Source organism: Canis aureus, chromosome 3, assembly GCF_053574225.1.
Source record: "Canis aureus isolate CA01 chromosome 3, VMU_Caureus_v.1.0, whole genome shotgun sequence".
Lineage (NCBI taxonomy): Eukaryota > Metazoa > Chordata > Mammalia > Carnivora > Canidae > Canis > Canis aureus.
The window spans coordinates 45630834-45653864 of NC_135613.1; the positions used below are offsets into that span (position 1 = coordinate 45630834).

The window sequence follows — 23031 nt, forward strand, 5'->3', positions numbered from 1 at the left end:
TTTATCCTGACTGTTGTCCTTAACCATACTTCTGTGCCATGACATTCCCTTCCCTTGGATTGAAATCTTTCCAAAGAGGCACCAAGGTCCTTCATATAAACAGTACTAAGATAGAAGCTCACCAGATCTTCAGGCATATTTAGAGAAGGCCAAAACCAAGAGGCTCAACATGTTCAGATTCTAGTGAATTAAGACTAGAGACATTTTTTTTTTAAAGATTTTATTTATTCATGAGAATACACAGAGAGGAGAGAGAGAGAGAGAGAGGCAGAGAAAAAGGCAGAAGGAGAAGCAGGCTTCATGCAGGGAGCCTGATGTGGGGACTCGACCCTGGGTCTCCAGGATCACGCCCTGGGCTGTAGGCAGTGCTAAACCACTGAGCCACCGGGGCTGCCCAAGACTAGAGACATTTTATTGTTGTTGTTGTTTATTTGTTTAATCAGTGCAGAGGAATCTCTTCTACTCATCTTCATTTAACAACAGCCACCTTTCTGCTTGGGGAAATTGCCCTTCCCTCTTCCCAATTAGCTGTGGCTGAACTGTCAACTATAGTACAGGGATTACTAGCCCACAGGAATAGGGACATGACTGTTTTGGTCATCCAGAGTTTTCATCTCTCTAGAAAAGAGATTGTTCTAAGGAATGAGTAAAGTCCCCATGAATCCTTCCGTGAGATTTTCTTCAGGAAGACCACGCCTTCATTCTTGAGGCATAGAATAAGGTTCTGTGTGAAAGGGACTTGGAGAGAACAGAGTCTAGAAGAATTAAGCAGATGAGAGATGAGAAATATGAAAGAGAATGAGTCCTGGTCGTGTCAAGCTGGAGGTTCTCTCCCTGAGATACCTGAAACGGTCTGCTCCCATTAGTTGTATAACATGCTCCCATTCTTCTCCCATTAATTTTCATTTTTAACTTAGGTGGTAGTTTAAGTTAGATTTCTATCAGGTATAGTAAATAAAATTCTGACTATTGCAAATACAAGCTTGCCAAACCGATAAAAATATCTTTTTTGTTTCTCTAAGTGATCTGCCTTTTATTCATAATGGGAAAATAACTTAAAGTAAAAAGAGATGAAGTTGCACATATTTAGGATTATCCAGTAAGAAATCAATGTGCTATATATAACTTGTGGTTACTATGATCTACTATGGTTCACAGATTGTTCAAGAAAAGGAAATTAGATTTTTAGAGTTTTTTTATAATGGGAAAAATTTATGGAAAATATATGCTTTGTTGCAATATAAAATATAAGCAACTTTAAAAGTTACTCAGCTTTACTATTATCTCTTGCAACTCCAATGTGAAATTTTGGTTTAAAAAAAGTATTTATAATTTTGCCATCCAGAAAATAAGAGGTATTATATACAACATGAAGTAATGAAACTCTTAGAGTTCTTTACTACGCTCTGGATTTAATAGCTTCCTATTAATTTTATAGTGAAGCATGAATAAAGATTTAACTCTACCACATTAAATCATTCTTTTTTTTAAACAACTTATCAGTATTAACTAAAGAAGGATATCTCAGCAAAATATAAAATTTCCTATAAGCAAGGCTGTGTGAAATGTGTACAGTATAAATGTGCATATAGAAGACATATTACTTAAATTCATCAATCAAGATTTATTCTCTCAAATGAGAGAGTAAAAATTTGACAACCTAATTTATACTAGATATTGTCTTTTTAAATGTGTTTACAACTGTGAACACTTTGATTTCCCAATACTGGGAAGAAAAGGAAGCACCGTGCTGGTGCCTTTCTCTTATAAACATAAAGATTACACCAAGGCAGGACGTACTCCTAAAGAAGCAGCAACTGGAAAACAGACATTAACTTGGAATCTTCTAGGACACTTTCTTTGGAACCTGTGAGAGTTTATAGGCAAAATGACATTGTTTCAGATTAAATATAGCTTTTCTGTTCCTCCTTTGAGATTCTATCTGTAAAATTCTTAGTACAGTACTTGTTACATTGTAAGACAGTTCTCTTCCGATTACTTTCTACTTTAGCATTTTGGAATTGATAAAATATACTACCTGGTTTTCTTATGTTTGTATCTATGTGATATTACTATGCTGGATACCTATTGTCTCATTTGCCCAACATCCAATCTTTCTCTGTCAGCTGTTTCTCACATTTACCCCTTATGATGGATGAAATGATTGAGCCCCATCCTTCCCAATCCTCTGTATCCCACTCTGACTATAGCTTCACTGTGGGCAGAAAGTATTTCTCTGTCCTTTTACTCACTTTTTAGCCATGTGATTTACATTGACCAGTGGCATATGAGTAGGAGTGGCAGTGTTAGGATGGTTCTGAGTCTAAACTTCAGAAGCCTCCTATGATCCCTGGCTAGCTTACCGGCTCCTGGGAGGATGACCAAGGTATGGAATACAGACATCCTGGTCAACACAGTCTGAAGTAGAGCTGCAGCAGTCAATCAGCACATGATGGAAATAAATGACAGTTATTTTAAACCACTAGTTTGGGATATTTGTTATACAGCATTAAAGAGAAAATAGCTAGCTGACACACCTGTCACCTCACCACTCCCAATCATATAGTTCCCATAGGACTTACCAAGTTCTTATAAGATCTATAATATCTTCTTACAAGATCCTGTCATCAGTTGGTCCAGAGGTTGACTGGGCTACTTAGAACTCTTCTCAATGCTTTGAACTTGGAGGGAGAACATCATGTGATCTTTCTATGGCAGAAAATCTAAGGTGTGAAAGTTGGGAGTTATCATCAGCCTGTGGAGAAAGTACATTTGCAGTGAGAAAGAAAATGAGTCAGGAGGCAAAGAGCAAAGGGGTTTTTAGAGTCCCTGGTTGTAGTTTTTATTAAGGCTCTGCTGCATTCTTTCCCTTCCTTAGGTTCTCTGAACCAATAAATTCTCCTTTTTTGACTAAGTTATTTGCATTGGGTTTAATTAAATCAAATGAATATCAGCATATACACATTTATTCTTTATTTTTTTCTTTATTGTGGTAAAAACATAGCATAAAATTTACCATCTTAACAATTTTTAATAATGGAGTGCAGTAGTGTTAACTATAAGCATATTGTTGTACAAACAGAACTCTAGAACATTTTTTTCTTGCAAAACTGAAATGCTATATCCACGAAACAACAATTCTTCTTTCCCATCTCCTCTCTGCCCCTGGCACTACCATTCTACTCTAAGTTTCTGTGAGTTTAACTACTTTAGATATCTCACATAAGTGGAATCATTCCGTATCTTTTTGTGACCAGTTTATTTCACTTAGCATAATGTCCTCAAAGTTAATCCATGTTGTAACGTCTGATGGAATTTTCTTCTCTTTAGATGCAAAATGTCCCATTACATGTATATACCACAATTTCTTTATTCATTCATCCATTGATGGACACTTAGATTGCTTCTACCTCTTGGCTATTGTGAATAATGCTGCAATGAACATAGCTGTGCAAATATACACTTATTTTCTCAGTGGATTCAAGCTAATAATTATTTATACAATCTCTGCTTCTGGACTTCTGTCTCTTATCATGTTTTACTTAGCTCATTGTCCATTTTTCTAATGCAATCTTCCTGACGAAAGAGTGTCTTATTTATATATATCTGTATTTCCCAAATTATCCTTTCAAGTGATAATAGTCACTGAATAAATATTTGTGAAATTGTGTGGTTCCCCCTCCAAACCTCTGAATTAAAACTAGATCTCTTTTGTTGTTGTTGTTGAAGTAAGTCCATGTTTATTCTAATCCATCTATTTTTCTTTTTAATTTAAATTCAATTAATTAACATATAATTCAGAGGTAGAGGTCAGTGATTCATCACTTATATAATACCCAGTGCTCATTACATCACACACCCTCCTTAATGTCCATCACCCAGTTACCCCATCCCCTTATCTCTCTCACCTCCAGCAATCCTCAGTCTGTTTACTGTGATTAAGAGTCTGTTATGGTTTGTCTCCTTCTCTGATTTCATCTTGTTTTATTTTTCCCTCTCCTCCCCTATGATCCTCTGATTTGTTTCTTAAATTTCACATATGAGGGATCCCTGGATGGCTGGGCGGTTTAGCGCCTGCCTTTGGCCTGGGCGTGATCCTGGAGACCCGGGATCAAGTCCCACATCAGGATCCCTGCATGGAGCCTGCTTCTTTCTCTGCCTGTGTCTCTGTCTCTCTCTCTCTCTCTCTTTCTTCTCTGTCTCTCATGAATAAATAAATAAAAGCTTTAAAAAAAATTCCACATATGAATGAGATCATATGATAATTGTCATTCTATAACATATTTCACTTAGCATAATATCCTCTAGTTCCATCTACATCATGGCAAATGTCAAGATTTCATTTCTTTTTTAAATTTTTTAAATTTTATTTTAATTCTGCTATACTTCTTCCCTTTTTAAAAAAAAATTTTTTTTATTGGAGTTCAATTTGCCAACATATAGCATAACCAGTGCTCATCCCACCAAGTGCCCCCCTCAGTGCCCATCACCCAGTCACCCCAACCGCCCACCCACCTCCCCTTCCACCACCCCTTGTTCATTTCCCAGAGTTAGGTGTCTCTCATGTTTTGTCACCCTCACTGATATTTTCACTCATTTTCTCTCTTTTCTCTTTAATCCCTTTTACTAATTTTTATATTCCCCATATGAATGAAACCACATAATGTTTGTCCTTTTCCAATGGACTTATTGCACTGAGCATAATACCCTCCAAGTCCATCCACGTCGAAGCAAATGGTGGATATTTATCATTTGTAATGGCTGAGTAATATTGCATTGTATACATAGACCACATCTTCTTTATCCACTCATCTTTTGGTGGACACCGAGGCTCCTTCCACAGTTTGGCTCTTGTGGACATTGCTGCTATAAACGTCGGGGTGCAGGAGTCCTGGTGTTTCACTGCATCTGTATCTTTGGGTAAATCCCCAGCAGTGGAATTGCTGGGTCATACGGTAGTTCTATTTTTAACTCTGAGGAACCTCCACACAGTTTTCCAGAGTGGCTGCACCAGTTCCCATTCCCACCAACAGTGCAAGAGGGTTCCCCTTTCTTCACATCCTCTCCAACATTTGTTATTTCCTGCCTTGTTAATTTTCACCATTTTCACTGGTGTGAGTTGGTATCTCATTGTGGTTTTGATTTGTATCTCCCTGATGGCAAGTGATGTGGAGCATTTTCTCATGTGCTTGTTGGCCATGTCTGTGTCTTCCTCTGGGAAATTTCTGTTCATGTCTTTTGCCCATTTCATGATTGGATTGTTTGTTTCTTTGCTGTTGAGTTTAATAAGTTCTTTATAGATCTTGGAAACTAGCCCTTTATCGGATAGGTCATTTGCAAATATCTTCTCCCATTCTGGAGGTTGTCTTTCAGTTTTGTTGACTGTTTCTTTTGCTGTGCAGAAGCTCTTTATCTTGACGAAGTCCCAGTAATTCATTTTTGCTTTTGTTTCTCTTGCCTTCATGGATGTATCTTGCAAAAAGTTGCTGTGGCCAAGTTCAAAAAGGGTGTTGCCTGTGTTCTCCTCTAGGATTTTGATGGATTCTTGTCTCACATCTAGATCTTTCGTCCATTTTGAGGTTATCTTTGTGTGTGGTGTAAGAGAATGGTCTAGTTTCATTCTTCTGCACGTGGCTGTCCAATGTTCCCAGCACCATTTATTGAAGAGATTTTCTTTTTTCCAGTGGATTGTCTTTCCTGCTTTGTCAAATATTAGTTGACCACAGAGCTAAGGGCCCATTTCTGGGTTCTCTATTCTGTTCCATTGATCTATGTGTCTGTTTTGTGCCAGTACCACACTGTCTTGATGACCACAGCTTTGTAGTACAACTTGAAATCCAGGATTGTGATGCCCCCGACTCTGGTTTTCTTTTTCAATATTCCCTTGGCTATTTGGGGTGTTTTTGGATTCCACACAAATCTTGAGATGATTTGTTCCAACTCTCTGAAGAAACTCCATGGTATTTTGATAGGGATTGCATTAAATGTGTAAACTGCCCTGGGTAACATTGACATTTTCACAATATTAATTCTTCCAATCCATGAGCATGGAATATTTTTCCATCTCTTTGTGTCTTCCTCAATTTCTTTCAGAAGTGTTCTGTAGTTTTTAGGGTATAGATCCTTTACCTCTTTGGTTAAGGTATCTTTACCTCCTAGGTATCTTATGTTTTGGGGTGCAATTGTAAATGGGATTGACTCCTTAATCTCTCTTTCTTCAGTCTCATTGTTAGTGTATAGAAATGCCACTGATTTCTGGGCATTGATTTTGTATCCTGCCACACTGCCGAATTGCTGTATGAGTTCTAGCAATCTTGGGGTGGAGTCTTTTGGGTTCTCTATGTACACTATCATGTCATCTGCGAAGAGGGAGAGTTTGACTTCTTCTTTGCCAATTTGAATGCCTTTTATTTCTTTTTGTTGCCTGATTGCTGAGGTTAGGACTTCTAGTACTATGTTGAATAGCAGTGGTGAGAGTGGACATCCCTGTCATGTTCCTGATCTTAGGAGAAAGGCTCCCAGTGTTTCCCCATTGAGAATGATATTTGCTGTGGGCTTTTCATAGATGGCTTTTAAGATGCTGAGGAATGTCCCCTCTCTCCCTACAGTCTGAAGAGTTTTGATCAGGAATGGATGCCATATTTTGTCAAATGCTTTCTCTGCATCTATTGAGAGGATCATATGGTTCTTGTTTTTTTCTTGTTGATATGATCAATCACATTGGTTGCTTTATGAGTGTTGAACCAGCCTTGCATCCCACGGATAAATCCCACTTGGTCATGATGAATAATCAACTTAATGTATTGTTGGATCCTATTGGCTAGTATCTTGTTGAAAATTTTTGCATCTGTGTTCATCAGGGATATTGGTCTGTAATTCTCCTTTTTTGTGGGGTCTTTGTCTGGTTTTGGAATTAAGGTGATGCTTGCCTCATAAAACAAGTTTTAAGTATTCCGTCCCTTTCTATCCTTCAGAACAGCTTTAGTAAAATAGGTATTATTTCTTTTTTAAACGTCTGATAGAATTCCCCTGGGAAGCCATCTGTCCCTGGACTTTTGTGTCTTGGGATGTTTTTGATGACTGTTTCAATTTATCTGTGTACAATTTAAAATTACTCATTATCACCAGAAATACACACACTTCACTAAAGAAACTTGTTGAGTATTCCCTATCACAAACCGAATTATTTTAGACAACCAGAAAGACCTTTTTAAAAAAATTGCTTTACCCTGGCATATTTTGTCTTCCAATATATATGATGTGAGAACAGAGGACTAGCTGAGGACAAGACATGAGCCTGGGGCAGCACATTGACAAGTCCTTGAAACAGGGAGAGGGACATTCCTCTACGGACTCAACTGCTTCGATGTTCATACTTTGCTAAGAGCAGAAGGCAATCTTAGTCCTACCCCCAAGAGCCTGTAAGCCTACTATAACATATAAAAATTCCTTTAGAAATTTCCTTTATCTCTAAACCCCCAAGATACTTGTTAGCAACCATCCTCCAAGCACATGGTCCACTGATACACATCTGAAGGGTCTCATGTCTCAGGTTTTATTAGACAGTAGTATGTGACCTTTCCCCAACAATACCTAGTCCCCTCAAGGTCCTGGAAACCTTGCTTCCAAAATTCCTTAGAGAGTATGCTCTCCTCAAATCCCTCCCAACTCCCAGGTATATAATCAGCCACATCTCACAGGCAGAGGGCAGCAGCTCTTCCTGCCCATGGGTCCTGCCTCATGCTTTAATAAAACCACCATTTTGCACCAAAGACATCTCAAGAATTCTTTCTTGGTTGTCAGCTCTGGATCTCATCTATATTCCAAAACTTCATCATATATATATATATATATATATACACACACACACACATACATAAACATATAATATATTATATATTAAATAATATATTATTTATATATTAAATATTAAATATATATAATATATAATAACTGAATGATAGTGGGTTTTTTATTAACAATGTAAAATATACTATGGAATCATTCTTGCCTTGTAAATTTATTGATGAAGTAGGAGAGCGAGGTTCTTGTCTCACAGAGTTGAAGAATGAATGTTGTGGACAAAAGAGAGTGAGTAAAGCAATAGAAGTTTACTAAACAAGGATACATAAAAAGCTCTTGAGAGTGAGAGGGGTCCCTACAGGGTTGCCAATGTGAGCTTCCACTAACAGTCTTTTATTTAGAACTGACCAGAGAGCTTGTGGCCTTATCTTTCTTGTGATGTCTTGGTTTGAAGAAGGACTGGGAATAACATCTTTAATGGCTTCTTTTTTAGGTCTGGTTACTCTTTGTTGGTCACAGATGGTTGTCATAAAAAAGACACCATCCCCATTCACACCTAGGGAAGGGTGGTCTGGTTTGTCCCTTTACCTCTCATTTCTTTATATCTCAGCATTTTGGGTATTTCTGTGAGCCTGATCCCATAGACCCCTGTCTATCTCTCTCTACATAGCCCTGCCTATCCCTTACTCATTGTAAGGTTAATTCAAGGGAAAGGAAAATTATTCTTCTTCATTTTGTTCTACCCATGTTTGTTCTGACCTTATATACTTATCTATTTTTAGAACATTCTTTTATTGAATAGATATTTATTGAGTGTTTCCTATGTTCCAGTAATTATTCTACTCCTGAGAATAAAGGGGTAAACAGAACAGGAAAAAACTCTAGTCCTCATGGATCTAACTTACCTTCTAGTGTAAGGAGATAGACAGTAAGTAAAATAAATAAGTAAAGGATAGCTTTAGATGATGATAGCATTTAGTGAGAAATCAAGTAGGGAAGGCAGACAGAGTTAGTTCAATGTGCTCAAAGATCTTGCTGGGATATATCATTTCAGCAAAGATCTACTAGAAATGAGTGAGAGGCTACAGAGTTAATTTGAGGAATGTGCTTAAGGTACAAAGAACAGTAGAAGACAGGAGAGGGGTGAAAAAGCTCTGGGTTCATTTGAGGACCAGGGGGAGGCCAGATTGGGAAGAGCAAGGAAGTAAGGGGGAGAACAGTGAGAGATGAAAATAGAAGGAAATGAAATCTGAAAAGTAACTGCAGTGAGGGGTGATGGGCAATAGTGTAAGGCTCTGGGTTCATTTGAGGACCAGGGGAGGCCAGATTGGGAAGAGCAAGGAAGTAAGGGGGAGAACAGTGAGAGATGAAAATAGAAGGAAATGAAATCTGAAAAGTAACTGCAGTGAGGGGTGATGGGCAATAGTGTAAGGCTCTGGAAGGCCTTCAGCTCTTTTGATGATGGAGATGAGAAGTCATTGGAAGGTTTTAAGTAGAGGAATGACAATGATTTGACTCCGGGGGTCTGGCCTAAGCAACTAGAAAGGTTGAGTAAAGTGGCTATTAATTGAAATGGAGTAAAACTTGAAAAGGAAGATATTTTGCAGAGCAATGGGGATGGGAATTAGGAATTTGTTTTGGGACATGTTATGTATAGAGTGCCTTATATGCCTCCAGACAGATGTTCAATAGGCAGGTGGTCACATCAAGCTGAAATTCAGAGGAGAGAGAAGCAGGTGGAATATAACATTTTGAGTGTCACCTGAAAACAGATGGAATTCAAAGCCACAAATATGAGTGAGAGTACCAAGAAAGTAGATATAAACTCTTTATCGAAATGGGGAGAAGCCCTAGGACTGTGCACAGAACATTTTTATGCAGATATCAGAAAAAAATAAACCAAGGCAAGTTTTCTATCAACTATCAAAAAAAGATTACCAGGGAATGCATTTATTTGTGACTGGAAAAATAATGCTAATATCACAAAGTTAAAGAATCTTGAAGCTAAAATAGACCTTAACAGATGTTGACATTCAATCTGAGGACATTTTGGCAACAAGTACCTTGACCTTTAAAATGCTAGCTCACTGAGTCATTTGTCACATTCTAACTTAGAGGTTTAATTTCAGTCAAATGATGGACAATGACTGAAATATGAACTTCCAGTCTAATGTAGGTGGATTAAACATTTAAAGAGGAATTAATACCTGTTTTTCTGAAGCTGGTCCAAAAAATAGAAATGGAAGGACAACTTCTAAACTCTTTCTATGAGGCTAGCATTACTTTGATCCCAAAACTAGACAAAGACTCCACCAAAAAAGGAGAATTACAGACCAATATCCCTGATGAACATGGACACAGAAATTCTCACCAAAATATCAGCCAATAGTATCCAACAGTACATTAAAAGGATTAGTCACCACAACCAAGTGGGATTTATTCCTGGGATGCAGGGGTGATTCAACATCCACAATTTAATCAATGTGATACATTACATAAATAAAGGACAAGAACCATATGATCCTCTTAATAGATGCAAAAAAAAAGCATTTGAGAAAGTATAACATCCTTTCCGGGTTAAAACTTTTCACAGGGACTCCTAGGTGGCTCGGCAGTTGAGAGTCTGCCTTCATCTCAGAGCATGATCCTGGAGTTCTAGTCCCACACTGAGCTCCCTGCAGGGAGTAGCAGGCTTCCTGCAGGGAGCCTGATCACGCCTTGGGCTAAAGGTGGCACTAAACCGCTGAGCCACCTGGGCTGCCCCAATAAATAAAATCTTTAAAAAACACCTCAGTGTAGGGATAGTGGAAACATAGCTCAATATCATAAATGCCATATATAAAAAGCCCCCAGTGAATATCACTCTCAATGGGGAAAAACTTAGAGCTTTTCCCCTAATGTCAGGAACAGGGCAAGGGTGCCCACTTTCAGCACTGTTGTTCAACATAGTACTAGAAGTCCTAGCCTCAGCAATCAGACAACAAAAAGAAATAAAAGGCATCCAAATTGGTAAAGAAGTCAAACTCTCACTCTTCACAGATGAAATGATACTCTATGTGTAAAACCTGAAAGACTTCACCCCAAAATTGCTAGAACTCATACAAAAATTCAGCAACATGGCAGGATATAAAATCAGTGCACAGAAATAAGTTGAATTTCTGTACACTAACAATGAGACAGAAGAAAGAGAAATTAAGGGGTCAATCCCATTTACAGTTGCACCCCAAACCATGAGATATCTAGGAATAAACAACCAAAGAGGCAAAGGATTTGTGCTCAGAAAACTATAGACACTCATGAAAGAAATTGTGGAAGATACAGAGAAATGGCAAAATGTTCCATGCTTATGGATTAGAAGAACAAATATTGTTAAAATGTCTATGCTATCTAGAGCAATCTATACATTCAATACTATCCCTATCAAAATACCATCAACTTTTTTTCACAGAACTGAAACAAATAATCCTAAGATTTGTTTGAAACAAGACCCCAAATAGCCAAAGGAATGTTGAAAAAGAAAACCAAAGGTTGTGGCATCACAATTCCAGACTTCAAGCTCTATTGCAAAGCTGTCATCATCAAAACAGTATGGTACTGGCACAAAAACAGACAAAGATCAATGGAACAGAATAGAGAACCCAGAAATGGGCCCTCAACTCTATGGTCAACTGCTCTTTGACAAAGCAGGAAAGACTATCCACTGGAAAAAGGACAATCTCTTCAATAAATGGTATTGGTAAAATTGGACAGCCACATGCAGAAGAATGAAACTGAACCATTTCCTCACACGATACACAAAACTAGACTCAAAATGGATGAAAGACCTAAATGTGAGACATGAATCAATCAATCCTAGAGGCGAACACAGGCAGCAAACTTTGTGACCTTGGCCACAGAAAATTCTTACTAGGCATGTCTCCAAAGACAAGACAAAACAAAGGCAAAAATAAACTATTGGGACTTCATCAAGATAAAAAGCTTTTGCATAGCAAAGGAAACAGTGGACAAAACCAAAAGACAACTGACAGAATGGGAGAAGATATTTACAAATGCCTTATCAGATAAAAGGCTAGTATCCAAAATCTATAGAGAACTTATTACAAACTCAACACCCACAGAACAAATAATCCAATCAAGAAATGGGCAGAAGACATGAACAGACATTTCTGCAAAGACGTATAAATGGCCAAGAAGCATGAAAAAATGCTCTACATCACTCGCCATCAGGGAAATACAAATCAAAACCACAATGAGTTACCACCTCACACCAGTCAGAATAGCTAAAATTAACAAGTCAGGGAATGACAGATGTTGGTGAGGATGCAGAGAAAGAGGAACCACCTACAATGTTGATGGGAATGCAAGCTGGTGCAACCACTCTGGAAAACAGTATGGATGTTCCTCAAAAAGTTGAAAATAAAGCTACCCTATGACCTTGCAATTGCACTACTGAACATTTACCCCAAAGATACAAATGTAGTGATCTGAAGGGGCACCTGCACCCCAATGTTTATAGCAGCAATGTCCACAATAGCCAAACTATGGAAAGAGGCAAGATGTTCACAGATAGATGAATGGATAAAGAAGATGTAGTATATATAGATATAGATATAGATATAGATATAGGTATAGATATAGATATAGATATAGATATAGATATAGATATAGATATAGATATACAATGGAATACTAGTCAACCATCAAGAAATGAAATCTTGGAAAAAAAAAAAAAGAAATGAAATCTTGGGAGGCGTGGCAAGACGGCGGAAGAATAGGGTTCCCAAGTCACCTGTCCCCACCAACTTACCTAGATAACTTTCAAATCATCCTGAAAACCTACGAATTCGGCCTGAGATTTAAAGAGAGAACAGCTGGAATGCTACAGTGAGAAGAGTTCGCTCTCTATCAAGGTGGGAAGATGGAAAAAAATAAAGAAATAAAAAAAGCATCCAAGGGGGAGGGGCCCCGCGAGGACCCGGGCTAAGGCCCTGCGGCGAGTGCCCCCAGGACACGAAAGCCCCGGACTGGAGAAGTAGGAGTTTCACCAATCTTCCCGGACTGAAAGGCGCTTGCAGGGAGTTGGAGCAGGATCCCAGGAGGGGCGGGGATGCCCTCAGGCTCCCAGGGGCACTAATAGAGCACCTGTGCCCGGGGGAAGAGTGTGCCACACACCTGGCCGAGCTCCCTAATGGGCTGCAGCCCGCGCCTGGCGGGGCCCCGGGAGCAGCTTGGGCGGCGGCTCTGCAGAGGGGGCTGAGCGCCCCGGAGCCCGATTCCAGCAGCTCAGGCCCGGGAGCACAGGGCGCCGGGGACACAGCCCAGGATCGGCGCTCCCCCGGGACAGGTGGAGGCCGGGAGCACACATTCCTGCCGCTGGGTGCCCCAGAGCTGTGCAGATGGGCGGCTACCGCCCCCGGAGCTTCCAGGCCCCTGTGGACTGAGAGCTGCGGTAGTTACTGCAGGGGCAGACTCCAGAGCTGGAGAGCTGGCCGCCACCACTGTTGTTGTTCCTCCTGGTGTCACCTTGTGCCTGGGACTGAGCAGGGGCCTCACAGGATAAACAGCTCCCACTGAGCCGTGCACCTGGCAGGGGGCTGGGCAGCTCCCCCAGGTGCACACACCTGAGAATCAGCACAGCAGGCCCCTCCCCCAAAAGACCAGCTGGAAGGGCAGGGGAAGAGCAAGTTATTGACAAAGCAGTGCTAGAAAGCTCCAGGGGAAGTCGAGGGATTTATAGCATAGAATCAGAGGATACTCCCCCTTGTGTTTTTGTTTTCTGTATGCTTCTCCCCCGCTTTTTTTCTCTGTTTTTCTCCTTTTTCCAGTACAACTTGTTTTTGGTCACTCTGCACTGAGCAAAATGACTAGACGGAAAAACTCACCACAAAAGAAAGAATCAGAAACAGTCTTCTCTCCCAGAGTTACAAAATTTGGATTACAATTTAATGTCAGAAAGCCAATTCAGAAGCACAATTATAAAGCAACTGGTGGCTCTAGAAAAAAGCATTAAGGATTCAAGAGACTTCATGAATTTAGATCTAATCAGGCAGAAATTAAAAATCAATTAAATGAGATGCAATACAAACTGGAGGTCCTAACAATGAGGGTTAACGAGGTAGAAGAACGAGTGAGTGACCTAGAAAACAAGTTGATGGCAAGGAAGGAAGCGGAAGAAAAAAGAGAAAAACAATTAAAAGATCATGAGGATAGGTTAAGGGAAATAAATGACAGCCTTAGAAGGAAAAACAAATCTACGTTTAATTGGGGTTCCATAGGGTGTGGAAAGAGACAGAAGACCAGAAAGTGTATTTGAACAAAACATAGCTGAAAACTTCCCTAACTTTGGAAGGGAAACAGGCATTCAGATCCAGGAGATAGAGAGATCTCTATCTCCTAAAATCAATAAAAATGGCTCAACACCTTGACATTTAATAGTGAAACTTGCAAATTCCAAAGATAAAGAGAAGATTCTTAAAGCAGGAAGAGACAAGAGATCCCTAACCTTTATGGGGAGAAGTATTAGGTTAATAGCCGACCTCTCCACAGAGACCCGGCAGGCCAGAAAGGACTGGCAGGATATATTTAGGGTCCTAAATGAGAATAACATACAGCCAAGAATACTTTATCCAGCAAGGCTCTCATTCAGAATAGAAGGAGAGAGGGATCCCTGGGTGGCGCAGCGGTTTGGCGCCTGCCTTTGGCCCAGGGCGCGATCCTGGAGGCCCGGGATCGAATCTCACGTTGGGCTCCCGGTGCATGGAGCCTGCTTCTCCCTCTGCCTGTGTGTCTGCCTCTCTCTCTCTCTCTCTCTGTGACTATCATAAATAAATAAATAAATAAATAAATAAATAAATAAATAAAATTATAAAACATTAAAAAAAAAAAAGAATAGAAGGAGAGATAAAGAGCTTCCAAGATGGGCAGAAACTAGAAGAATATGTGACCACCAAACCAGCTCCGCAAGAAATATTAAGGGGGACTCTGTAATAGAAAGAGGGAGTCCAAGGAAACAATCCACAAAAATAGGGACTGAATAGGTATCATGATGACACTAAATTCATATCTTTCAATAGTAACTGAATGTGAATGGGCTTAATGACCCCATCAAAAGGTGCAGGGTTTCAAACTGGATAAAAAAGCAAGACCCATCTATTTGCTGTCTACAAGAGACTCATTTTAGACATAAGGACACCTACAGTCTGAAAATAAAAGGTTGGAGAACCATTTAACATTCAAATGGTCCTCAAAAGAAAGCAAGAGTAGCCATCTTTATATCAGATAAATTAAAGTTTATCGCAAAGACTGTAGTAAGAGATGAAGAGGGACACTATATCATACTTAAAAGATCTATGCTACAAGAGGATCTAACAATCATGAATATTTATTTCCCAAATGTGGGACCTGCCAATATATCAATCAATTAATAACCAAAGTTAAGACATACTAAGATAATAATACACTTATACTTGGTGACTTGAATGTAGCGCTTTCTACAATCGACAGATCTTCTAAGCACAACATCTCCAAAGAAACAAGAGCTTTAAATGATACACTGGACCACATGGATTTCACAGATATTTACAGACTTTACGTCCAAATGCAACTGAATACACATTCTTCTCAAGTGCACATTGAACTTTCTCCAGAATAGACCACATACCAGGTCACAAATCAGGTCTTAAGTGATACCAAAAGATTGGGATCGTCTCCTGCATATTTTCAGACCATAATGCTTTGAAACTAGAACCAAATCACAAGAAGAAGTTTGGAAGGATTTCAAAGAAGTGGAGGTTAAGGACCATCCTGCTAAAAGATGAAAGGGTCAACCAGGAAATTAGGGAATAATTAAAAAGATTCATGGAAACTAATGAGAATGAAGATAGAACCATTCAAAATCTTTGGGATACAGCAAAAGCAGTCCTGAGGGGGAAATACATCACGATACAAGCATCCATACAAAAACTGGAAAGAACTCAAATACAAAAGCTAACCTTGAACCTAAGGGAGCTGGAGAAAAAACAGCAATTAGATCCTTCACCCAGCAGAAGAAGAGAATTAATAAAGATTCGAGCAGAACTCAATGAAATCGAGACCAGAAGAACTGTGGAACAGATCAACAAAACCAGGAGTTGGTTCTTTGAGAGAATTAATAAGATAGATAAAACATTAGCCAGCCTTATTAAAAAGAAGAGAGAAAAGACTCAAATTAATAAAATCATGAATGAGAAAGGAGAGATCACCACCAACACCAAGGAGATACAAACGATTTTAAAAACTTATTATGAGCAGCTATACGCCAATAAATTAGGCAATCTAGAAGAAATGGATGCATTTCTGGAAAATCACAAACTACCAAAACTGGAACAGGAATAAATAGAAAACCTGAACAGGCGAATAACCAGGGAGGAAATTGAAGCAATCATCAAAAACCTCCCAAGACACAAAAGTCCAGGGACAGATGGCTTCCCAGGGAATTCTATCAAACGTTTAAAGAAGAAACCATACCTATTCTACTAAAGCTGTTTGGAAATAAGAAAGAGATGGAGTACTTCCAAACTCGTTCTATGAGGGCAGCATCACCTTAATTCCAAAACCAGAAAAAGACCCCACAAAAAAAGGAGAATTACAGACCAATATCCCTGATGAACACAGATGCAAAAATTCTCAACAAGATACTAGCCAATAGGATCCAACAATACATTAAGTAGATTATTCATCATGACCAAGTGGGATTTATCCGTGGGATGCAAGGCTGGTTCAACACTCATAAAGCAACCAATGTGATTGATCATATCAACAAGAAAAAAAACAAGAATCATATGATCCTCTCAATAGATGCAGAGAAAGCATTTGACAAAATATGGCATCCATTCCTGATCAAAACTCTTCAGACTGTAGGGAGAGAGGGGACATTCCTCAGCATCTTAAAAGCCATCTATGAAAAGCCCACAGCAAATATCATTCTCAATGGGGAAACACTGGGAGCCTTTCTCCTAAGATCAGGAACATGACAGGGATGTCCACTCTCACCACTGCTATTCAACATAGTACTAGAAGTCCTAACCTCAGCAATCAGGCAACAAAAAGAAATAAAAGGCATTCAAATTGGCAAAGAAGAAGTCAAACTCTCCCTCTTCGCAGATGACATGATAGTGTACATAGAGAACCCAAAAGACTCCACCCCAAGATTGCTAGAACTCATACAGCAATTCGGCAGTGTGGCAGGATACAAAATCAATGCCCAGAAATCAGTGGCATTTCTATACACTAACAATGAGACTGAAGAAAGAGAGATTAAGGAGTCAATCCCATTTACAATTGCACCCCAAAACATAAGATACCTAGGAGGTAAAGATACCTTAACCAAAGAGGTAAAGGATCTATACCCTAAAAACTACAGAACACTTCTGAAAGAAATTGAGGAAGACACAAAGAGATGGAAAAATATTCCATGCTCATGGATTGGAAGAATTAATATTGTGAAAATGTCAATGTTACCCAGGGCAGTTTACACATTTAATGCAATCCCTATCAAAATACCATGGAGTTTCTTCAGAGAGTTGGAACAAATCATCTCAAGATTTGTGTGGAATCCAAAAACACCCCAAATAGCCAAGGGAATATTGAAAAAGAAAACCAGAGTCGGGGGCATCACAATCCTGGATTTCAAGTTGTACTACAAAGCTGTGGTCATCAAGACAGTGTGGTACTGGCACAAAACAGACACATAGATCAATGGAACAGAATAGAGAACCCAGAAATGGGCCCTTAGCTCTGTGGTCAACTAATATTTGACAAAGCAGGAAAGACAATCCACTGGAAAAAAGAAAATCTCTTCAATAAATGGTGCTGGGAACATTGGACAGCCACGTGCAGAAGAATGAAACTAGACCATTCTCTTACACCACACACAAAGATAACCTCAAAATGGACGAAAGATCTAGATGTGAGACAAGAATCCATCAAAATCCTAGAGGAGAACACAGGCAACACCCTTTTTGAACTTGGCCACAGCAACTTTTTGCAAGATACATCCATGAAGGCAAGAGAAACAAAAGCAAAAATGAATTACTGGGACTTCGTCAAGATAAAGAGCTTCTGCACAGCAAAAGAAACAGTCAACAAAACTGAAAGACAACCTCCAGAATGGGAGAAGATATTTGCAAATGACCTATCCGATAAAGGGCTAGTTTCCAAGATCTATAAAGAACTTATTAAACTCAACAGCAAAGAAACAAACAATCCAATCATGAAATGGGCAAAAGACATGAACAGAAATTTCCCAGAGGAAGACACAGACATGGCCAACAAGCACATGAGAAAATGCTCCACATCACTTGCCATCAGGGAGATACAAATCAAAACCACAATGAGATACCAACTCACACCAGTGAAAATGGTGAAAATTAACAAGGCAGGAAATTACAAATGTTGGAGAGGATGTGAAGAAAGGGGAACCCTCTTGCACTGTTGGTGGGAATGGGAACTGGTGCAGCCACTCTGGAAAACTGTGGAGGTTCCTCAGAGTTAAAAATAGAACTACCCTACGGGGGATTTACCCCAAAGATACAGATGCAGTGAAACACCAGCACTCCTGCACCCCGATGTTTATAGCGGCAATGTCCACATTGTGGACAACTGTGGAAGAAGCCTCGGCGTCCATCGAAAGATGAATGGATAAAGAAAGTTTGGTCTCTCTCTCTATATATATATATACAATGGAATATTACTCAGCCATTAGAAATTATGAATACCTACCGTTTCCTTTGACGTGGATGGAACTGGAGGATATTATGCTGAGTGAAGTAAGTCAATCAGAAGAGGACAAACATTATGTGGTTTCATTCATATGGGGAATATAAAAAGTAGTGAAAGGGATTATAGGGGAAAGGAGAGAAAATGAGTGGGAAAAATTATAGAGGTTGACAACATATGAGAGACTCCTAACTCTGGGAAAGAAACAAGGAGTAGTGGAAGGGGAGGTGGTCAGGGCGATGGGGTGACTGGGTGATGGGCACTGAGGGGGGCACTTGATGGGATGAGCACTGAGTGTTATACTATATGTTGGGAAATCGAACTCCAATTATATATATATATATATATAGATGTTTATATATTTATATATATAAATAATGATGTATAATAATATGTATATAATTGTACACAAATACTTTCATTCAATAGTTATCTGCTTATTTTAGTGTGTATTAGGAAAAGTAAAACTAGCATATAAGAAATGTGATTTTTTTGGATGTGACTTTTTCAGATAAAGCTAAAGTAATGGTAATCTGAATACTACATGAATCACAGGAGCAGGATTTAGGCCTGCCCATGAACCTCCATGACTTAATTTTCTCCTGGAACTGTTCATGGAATGTGTCTCAGATGATGTTGTTCATTAGTATGTTTTCTTACACACTGAATTTTCAAGCCCTTTCCTGAATTCTTTTTAGCACTAAATTGAAATGTCACTTTGAGAAGCTAGTAAGTGTGAAGAATTAAAACGGTTTCCCTGAAAGCATAATATAATCACTGTTTGGGTGCACCAGCAGAACAAACAAACAAAAAACTCTGAGCACACACTTGCAAATTGAAGATGAGTATTTAAATGATGCTTTTTTAATGTTAATTGAATTATTCTAAAGTCCTCTTAAGTCTCAGATTTTTTCTTTCATAGAGATGAGCAGTGGCAATGAAAACCACTGAAAATCATTAGCGTTCATGTAATGGGATCCTCACTCTTTCAACTTTCAAAACTGTTTTCATGAATGAATTTGAACAGTAAAATATCTTTTTGGTATCTTTGCTAATTGAAACAGCCTAAAATCACCCTTACAATGTGAACCTCCATTAGAATATTATGTGAAGGCCAGGAGAAGGAGAGGATCTGCTTCTGCAACAGAGTGATGAATGTGTGCTGTGATCATGCTGAGTTCTATTGTTCTCTATCTGAAAAATTCTCTGAAATTATCTTGAACATCATGAAAGAATTCATAAATATTTTTCCCATCAACTGACAGTAATGAATGGATGAGAAAAACTTTTTTCTTCTAATAACTTCTATTTTTTAGCAAATGACATAAATTTTCCATCAAAGCCAATATTATTAATAAGAATTAATGATAACAAGCTTCATTGTTAATAATAATTATTATAGCAATAAGCGCCTACATTAAGAAAAAGGACAGATCACAAGTAAACAACCTAACTATACATTTCAGGGAACTAGAAAAGAAAACAAACTAAGCCTGAAGTTAGCAAAGGGAAGGAAATAACAAAGATCAAAATAGAAATAAATGAAATAGGGGATCCCTGGGTGGCACAGCGGTTTGGCGCCTGCCTTTGGCCCAGGGCGCGATCCTGGAGACCCGGGATCGAATCCCACGTCGGGCTCCCGGTGCATGGAGCCTGCTTCTCTCTCTGCCTGTGTCTCTGCGTCTCTCTCTCTCTCTCTCTGTGATGACTATCATAAATAAATAAAAATTAAAAAAAAAAAAAAAAAAAAAAGAAATAAATGAAATACAGACTAGAAAAATAGAAAAGATCAAAAGTGAAACTAAGAAATGATTTTGGAAAAGATCAACAAAATTGACAAAACTTTAGCTAGACAATGAAAAAAGAAACTCAAATGAAATCAGAAATGAAGGAGGAAACATTTTAAGTGATACTGCAGAAATACAAAGAATTGTGAAAGACTACCATGAACAATTAGATGCCAACAAAATAGATAACCTAGAAAAAATAAATTCCTAGACAACCTACCAGGACTAATCTGATTAAAAAATGACAAAGGAACTGAAAAGTTATTTTTCTAGAAAATATATACAAATGGCAACAGGTACATGAAAAGGTGTTCAACATCACTAATTGTCAAGGAAATGCAACTCTAAACCACAATAAGCTATCACTTCACACCTGTTAGGATGGCTTATATAAAAAGACAACAGAAAAAAAATGTTGTTATGGATATGGAGAAAGGGATCCCTTATAGTGGGAATGTAGTTGTTATGGAAAACATTATGAAGTATACTCAAAAAATTAAAAATTGAACTACCATATAATCCAGCAATCCTACTCCTGGGTATATATCCAAAAGAATTGAAATCACTATCTTGAAAAGATACCTATACACCCATATTTGTTGCAGCATTATATACAATAAGCAAGATATGGAAACAATCTAAATGTCTGATGAGATAAAGAAGATATGATGCACCTGAGCATACACACACACAGAAACACACACCAGAATATTATTCAGCCATGAGAAAGAAGGAAATTCTGTCCTTTGCAACATAGATGAATCTGGAGGACATTATGCTAAATGAGATAAGCCAGAAAGAGAAAGTCTAGTACTGTATGGTATCACTTATATAAGGAATCCAAGAAAAAGTCAAACTCATAGAAACAGAGTAAAATGGCAATTGCCAGGGACTATGGGGTAAAGGAAATGGGGAGATCTTGGTTAAAGAGTGCAAACTTTTAGTTGTAAGTTCTAAGGATTGAATGTACAGAATGGTGACTATAGTTAATAATAATGTATAACACACTTGAAATTTGCTAAGAGGATAGATCTGAAGTGTTCTCACCAAAAAAAAGTTACCATATGAAGTTATGGATGTGTTTATAATTTGATTTTGGTAATCATTTCATCATCCACTATATAAATATGTATACACACACATATATATATATAAAACCATTATGTTGTACACTTGAAATATATATAAATATATATAATTTTATTTGTTGATTTTACTTCAATTTAAAAAGTAATTATATTGTTGCATTTTTCATTGGCCTTACTTTCCTTGAGTCACAAAGGCATAAGGTCTATATTTAAAAATGTAAAAGAATTCATTTTTCTTCTATGAGAACAAAAACTCTCCACATTCCTGCCCCTTATAGTTAAGTTTGCATAAATGAAATTTGTGCAAAAATTGTGCAAATGAATTCATTTGCAAAATGAAATGTGTACATCAGTAGACATATATCATCCCCTTTAGATCCCTTCATTTAAAGTTTTCCTTGTCCTGGGACACCTGAGTGGCTCAGCACTTGAGCATCCACCTTTAGCTCAGGGCATGATCCCCGGGTCCCAGGATCGAGTCCCACATCGGGCTTTCTGCATGGAGCCTGCTTCTCCCTCTGCCTGTGTCTCTGCCTCTCTCTCTGTGTCTCTCATGAATAAATAAATAAAATTTAAAAATAAATAAATAAATAAAATTTTCCTTGTCCTTAATGTGTTTAGTAATTTTTCAATGTTTTAAAATTATCATATATAATATACTCATCCTAAAAAATGGAAAGTTATAGAAAAGCAAATTGAAGAAAAAATAACCATAACTCAATAATCCAAAGAAACCACTATTGATATTTTGATGTATTTTTTCCACCATGATATTTGATTGGCTTGTATAGCAGAGCTCTAGTACAGTGGTCTTCCAAATATTTTCCTTAAATACTCTTAGAAGAAGCTTTTAAAAATATGTACCCACTTGCATATTTTTAATTAACATCTAAAATATTAAACATAAGTCTAAATATGTTTATTTCTTTTTAAATAGACAATAGAAATTATTAAACATTTTAGATGATATCAGTTCAACTAAGCTACAATAGGAATAAATATGCCACAAGCTACCTTATGGAATGAAATATACTAAATCTGAAAAAAATCAAGTACGATTTTAACACATGAATTTTATCCAGTGTGTCTAGAAAAAATGTGATAGTCTATCAAAATTTTCATTTACATTTAAGAAAATAACTGGAATGCCTGAGTGGCTCAGTAGTTTAAGTGTCAGACTCTTGATTTTGGCTCAGGTCATGATCTTGGGGTCATGAGATCAAGCCCCCATCAGGCTCTGTATTCAGTGCGGAGTCTGCTTGAATTTCCTTCTCCCTTTCCCTCTTCTTTCCCCTTACTCACACTGTCTTTCTCTAAAGTAAATAAATGAAATCTTAAAAAAAAAAAAAAAAGGGAATCATAAGTTCTCCCACATTACTTCTGATGCCTGGCATTCAGACTATTCCAAAATGGATCCAAATATCCCCAAACTGGCTAAAGTTCAAAGTATCTCAACATGGGCTGAAATATAAATATTTTGGTAAGCTTCATGTTTCTAAAAATGTATATACAATGCAGGCAAAAACTAGAGAAGCCTTAAGTCTTTGAAGCACCTGCAGCTATTTATACCCAGGCTCATTCTCAGAGGAATCAAATTT

General features: G+C 38.1%; 1 long non-coding RNA gene across 4 annotated transcripts in view; it reads right to left on the reverse strand.

The window, feature by feature from the left end:
• Window positions 1-220: 220 nt before the first annotated feature.
• Window positions 221-23031, reverse strand: part of LOC144310768 (uncharacterized) — a 130048-nt gene continuing 107237 nt past the window's right edge. For 2 of the 4 annotated variants that reach the window (XR_013376444.1, XR_013376447.1), the window contains exons 4-6: window positions 2583-2755; window positions 2364-2429; window positions 221-755 (exon numbers count right to left, since the gene is read on the reverse strand). This is a non-coding gene — a long non-coding RNA (uncharacterized LOC144310768). The other 2 variants (XR_013376446.1, XR_013376445.1) reach the window with 2 other exon arrangements.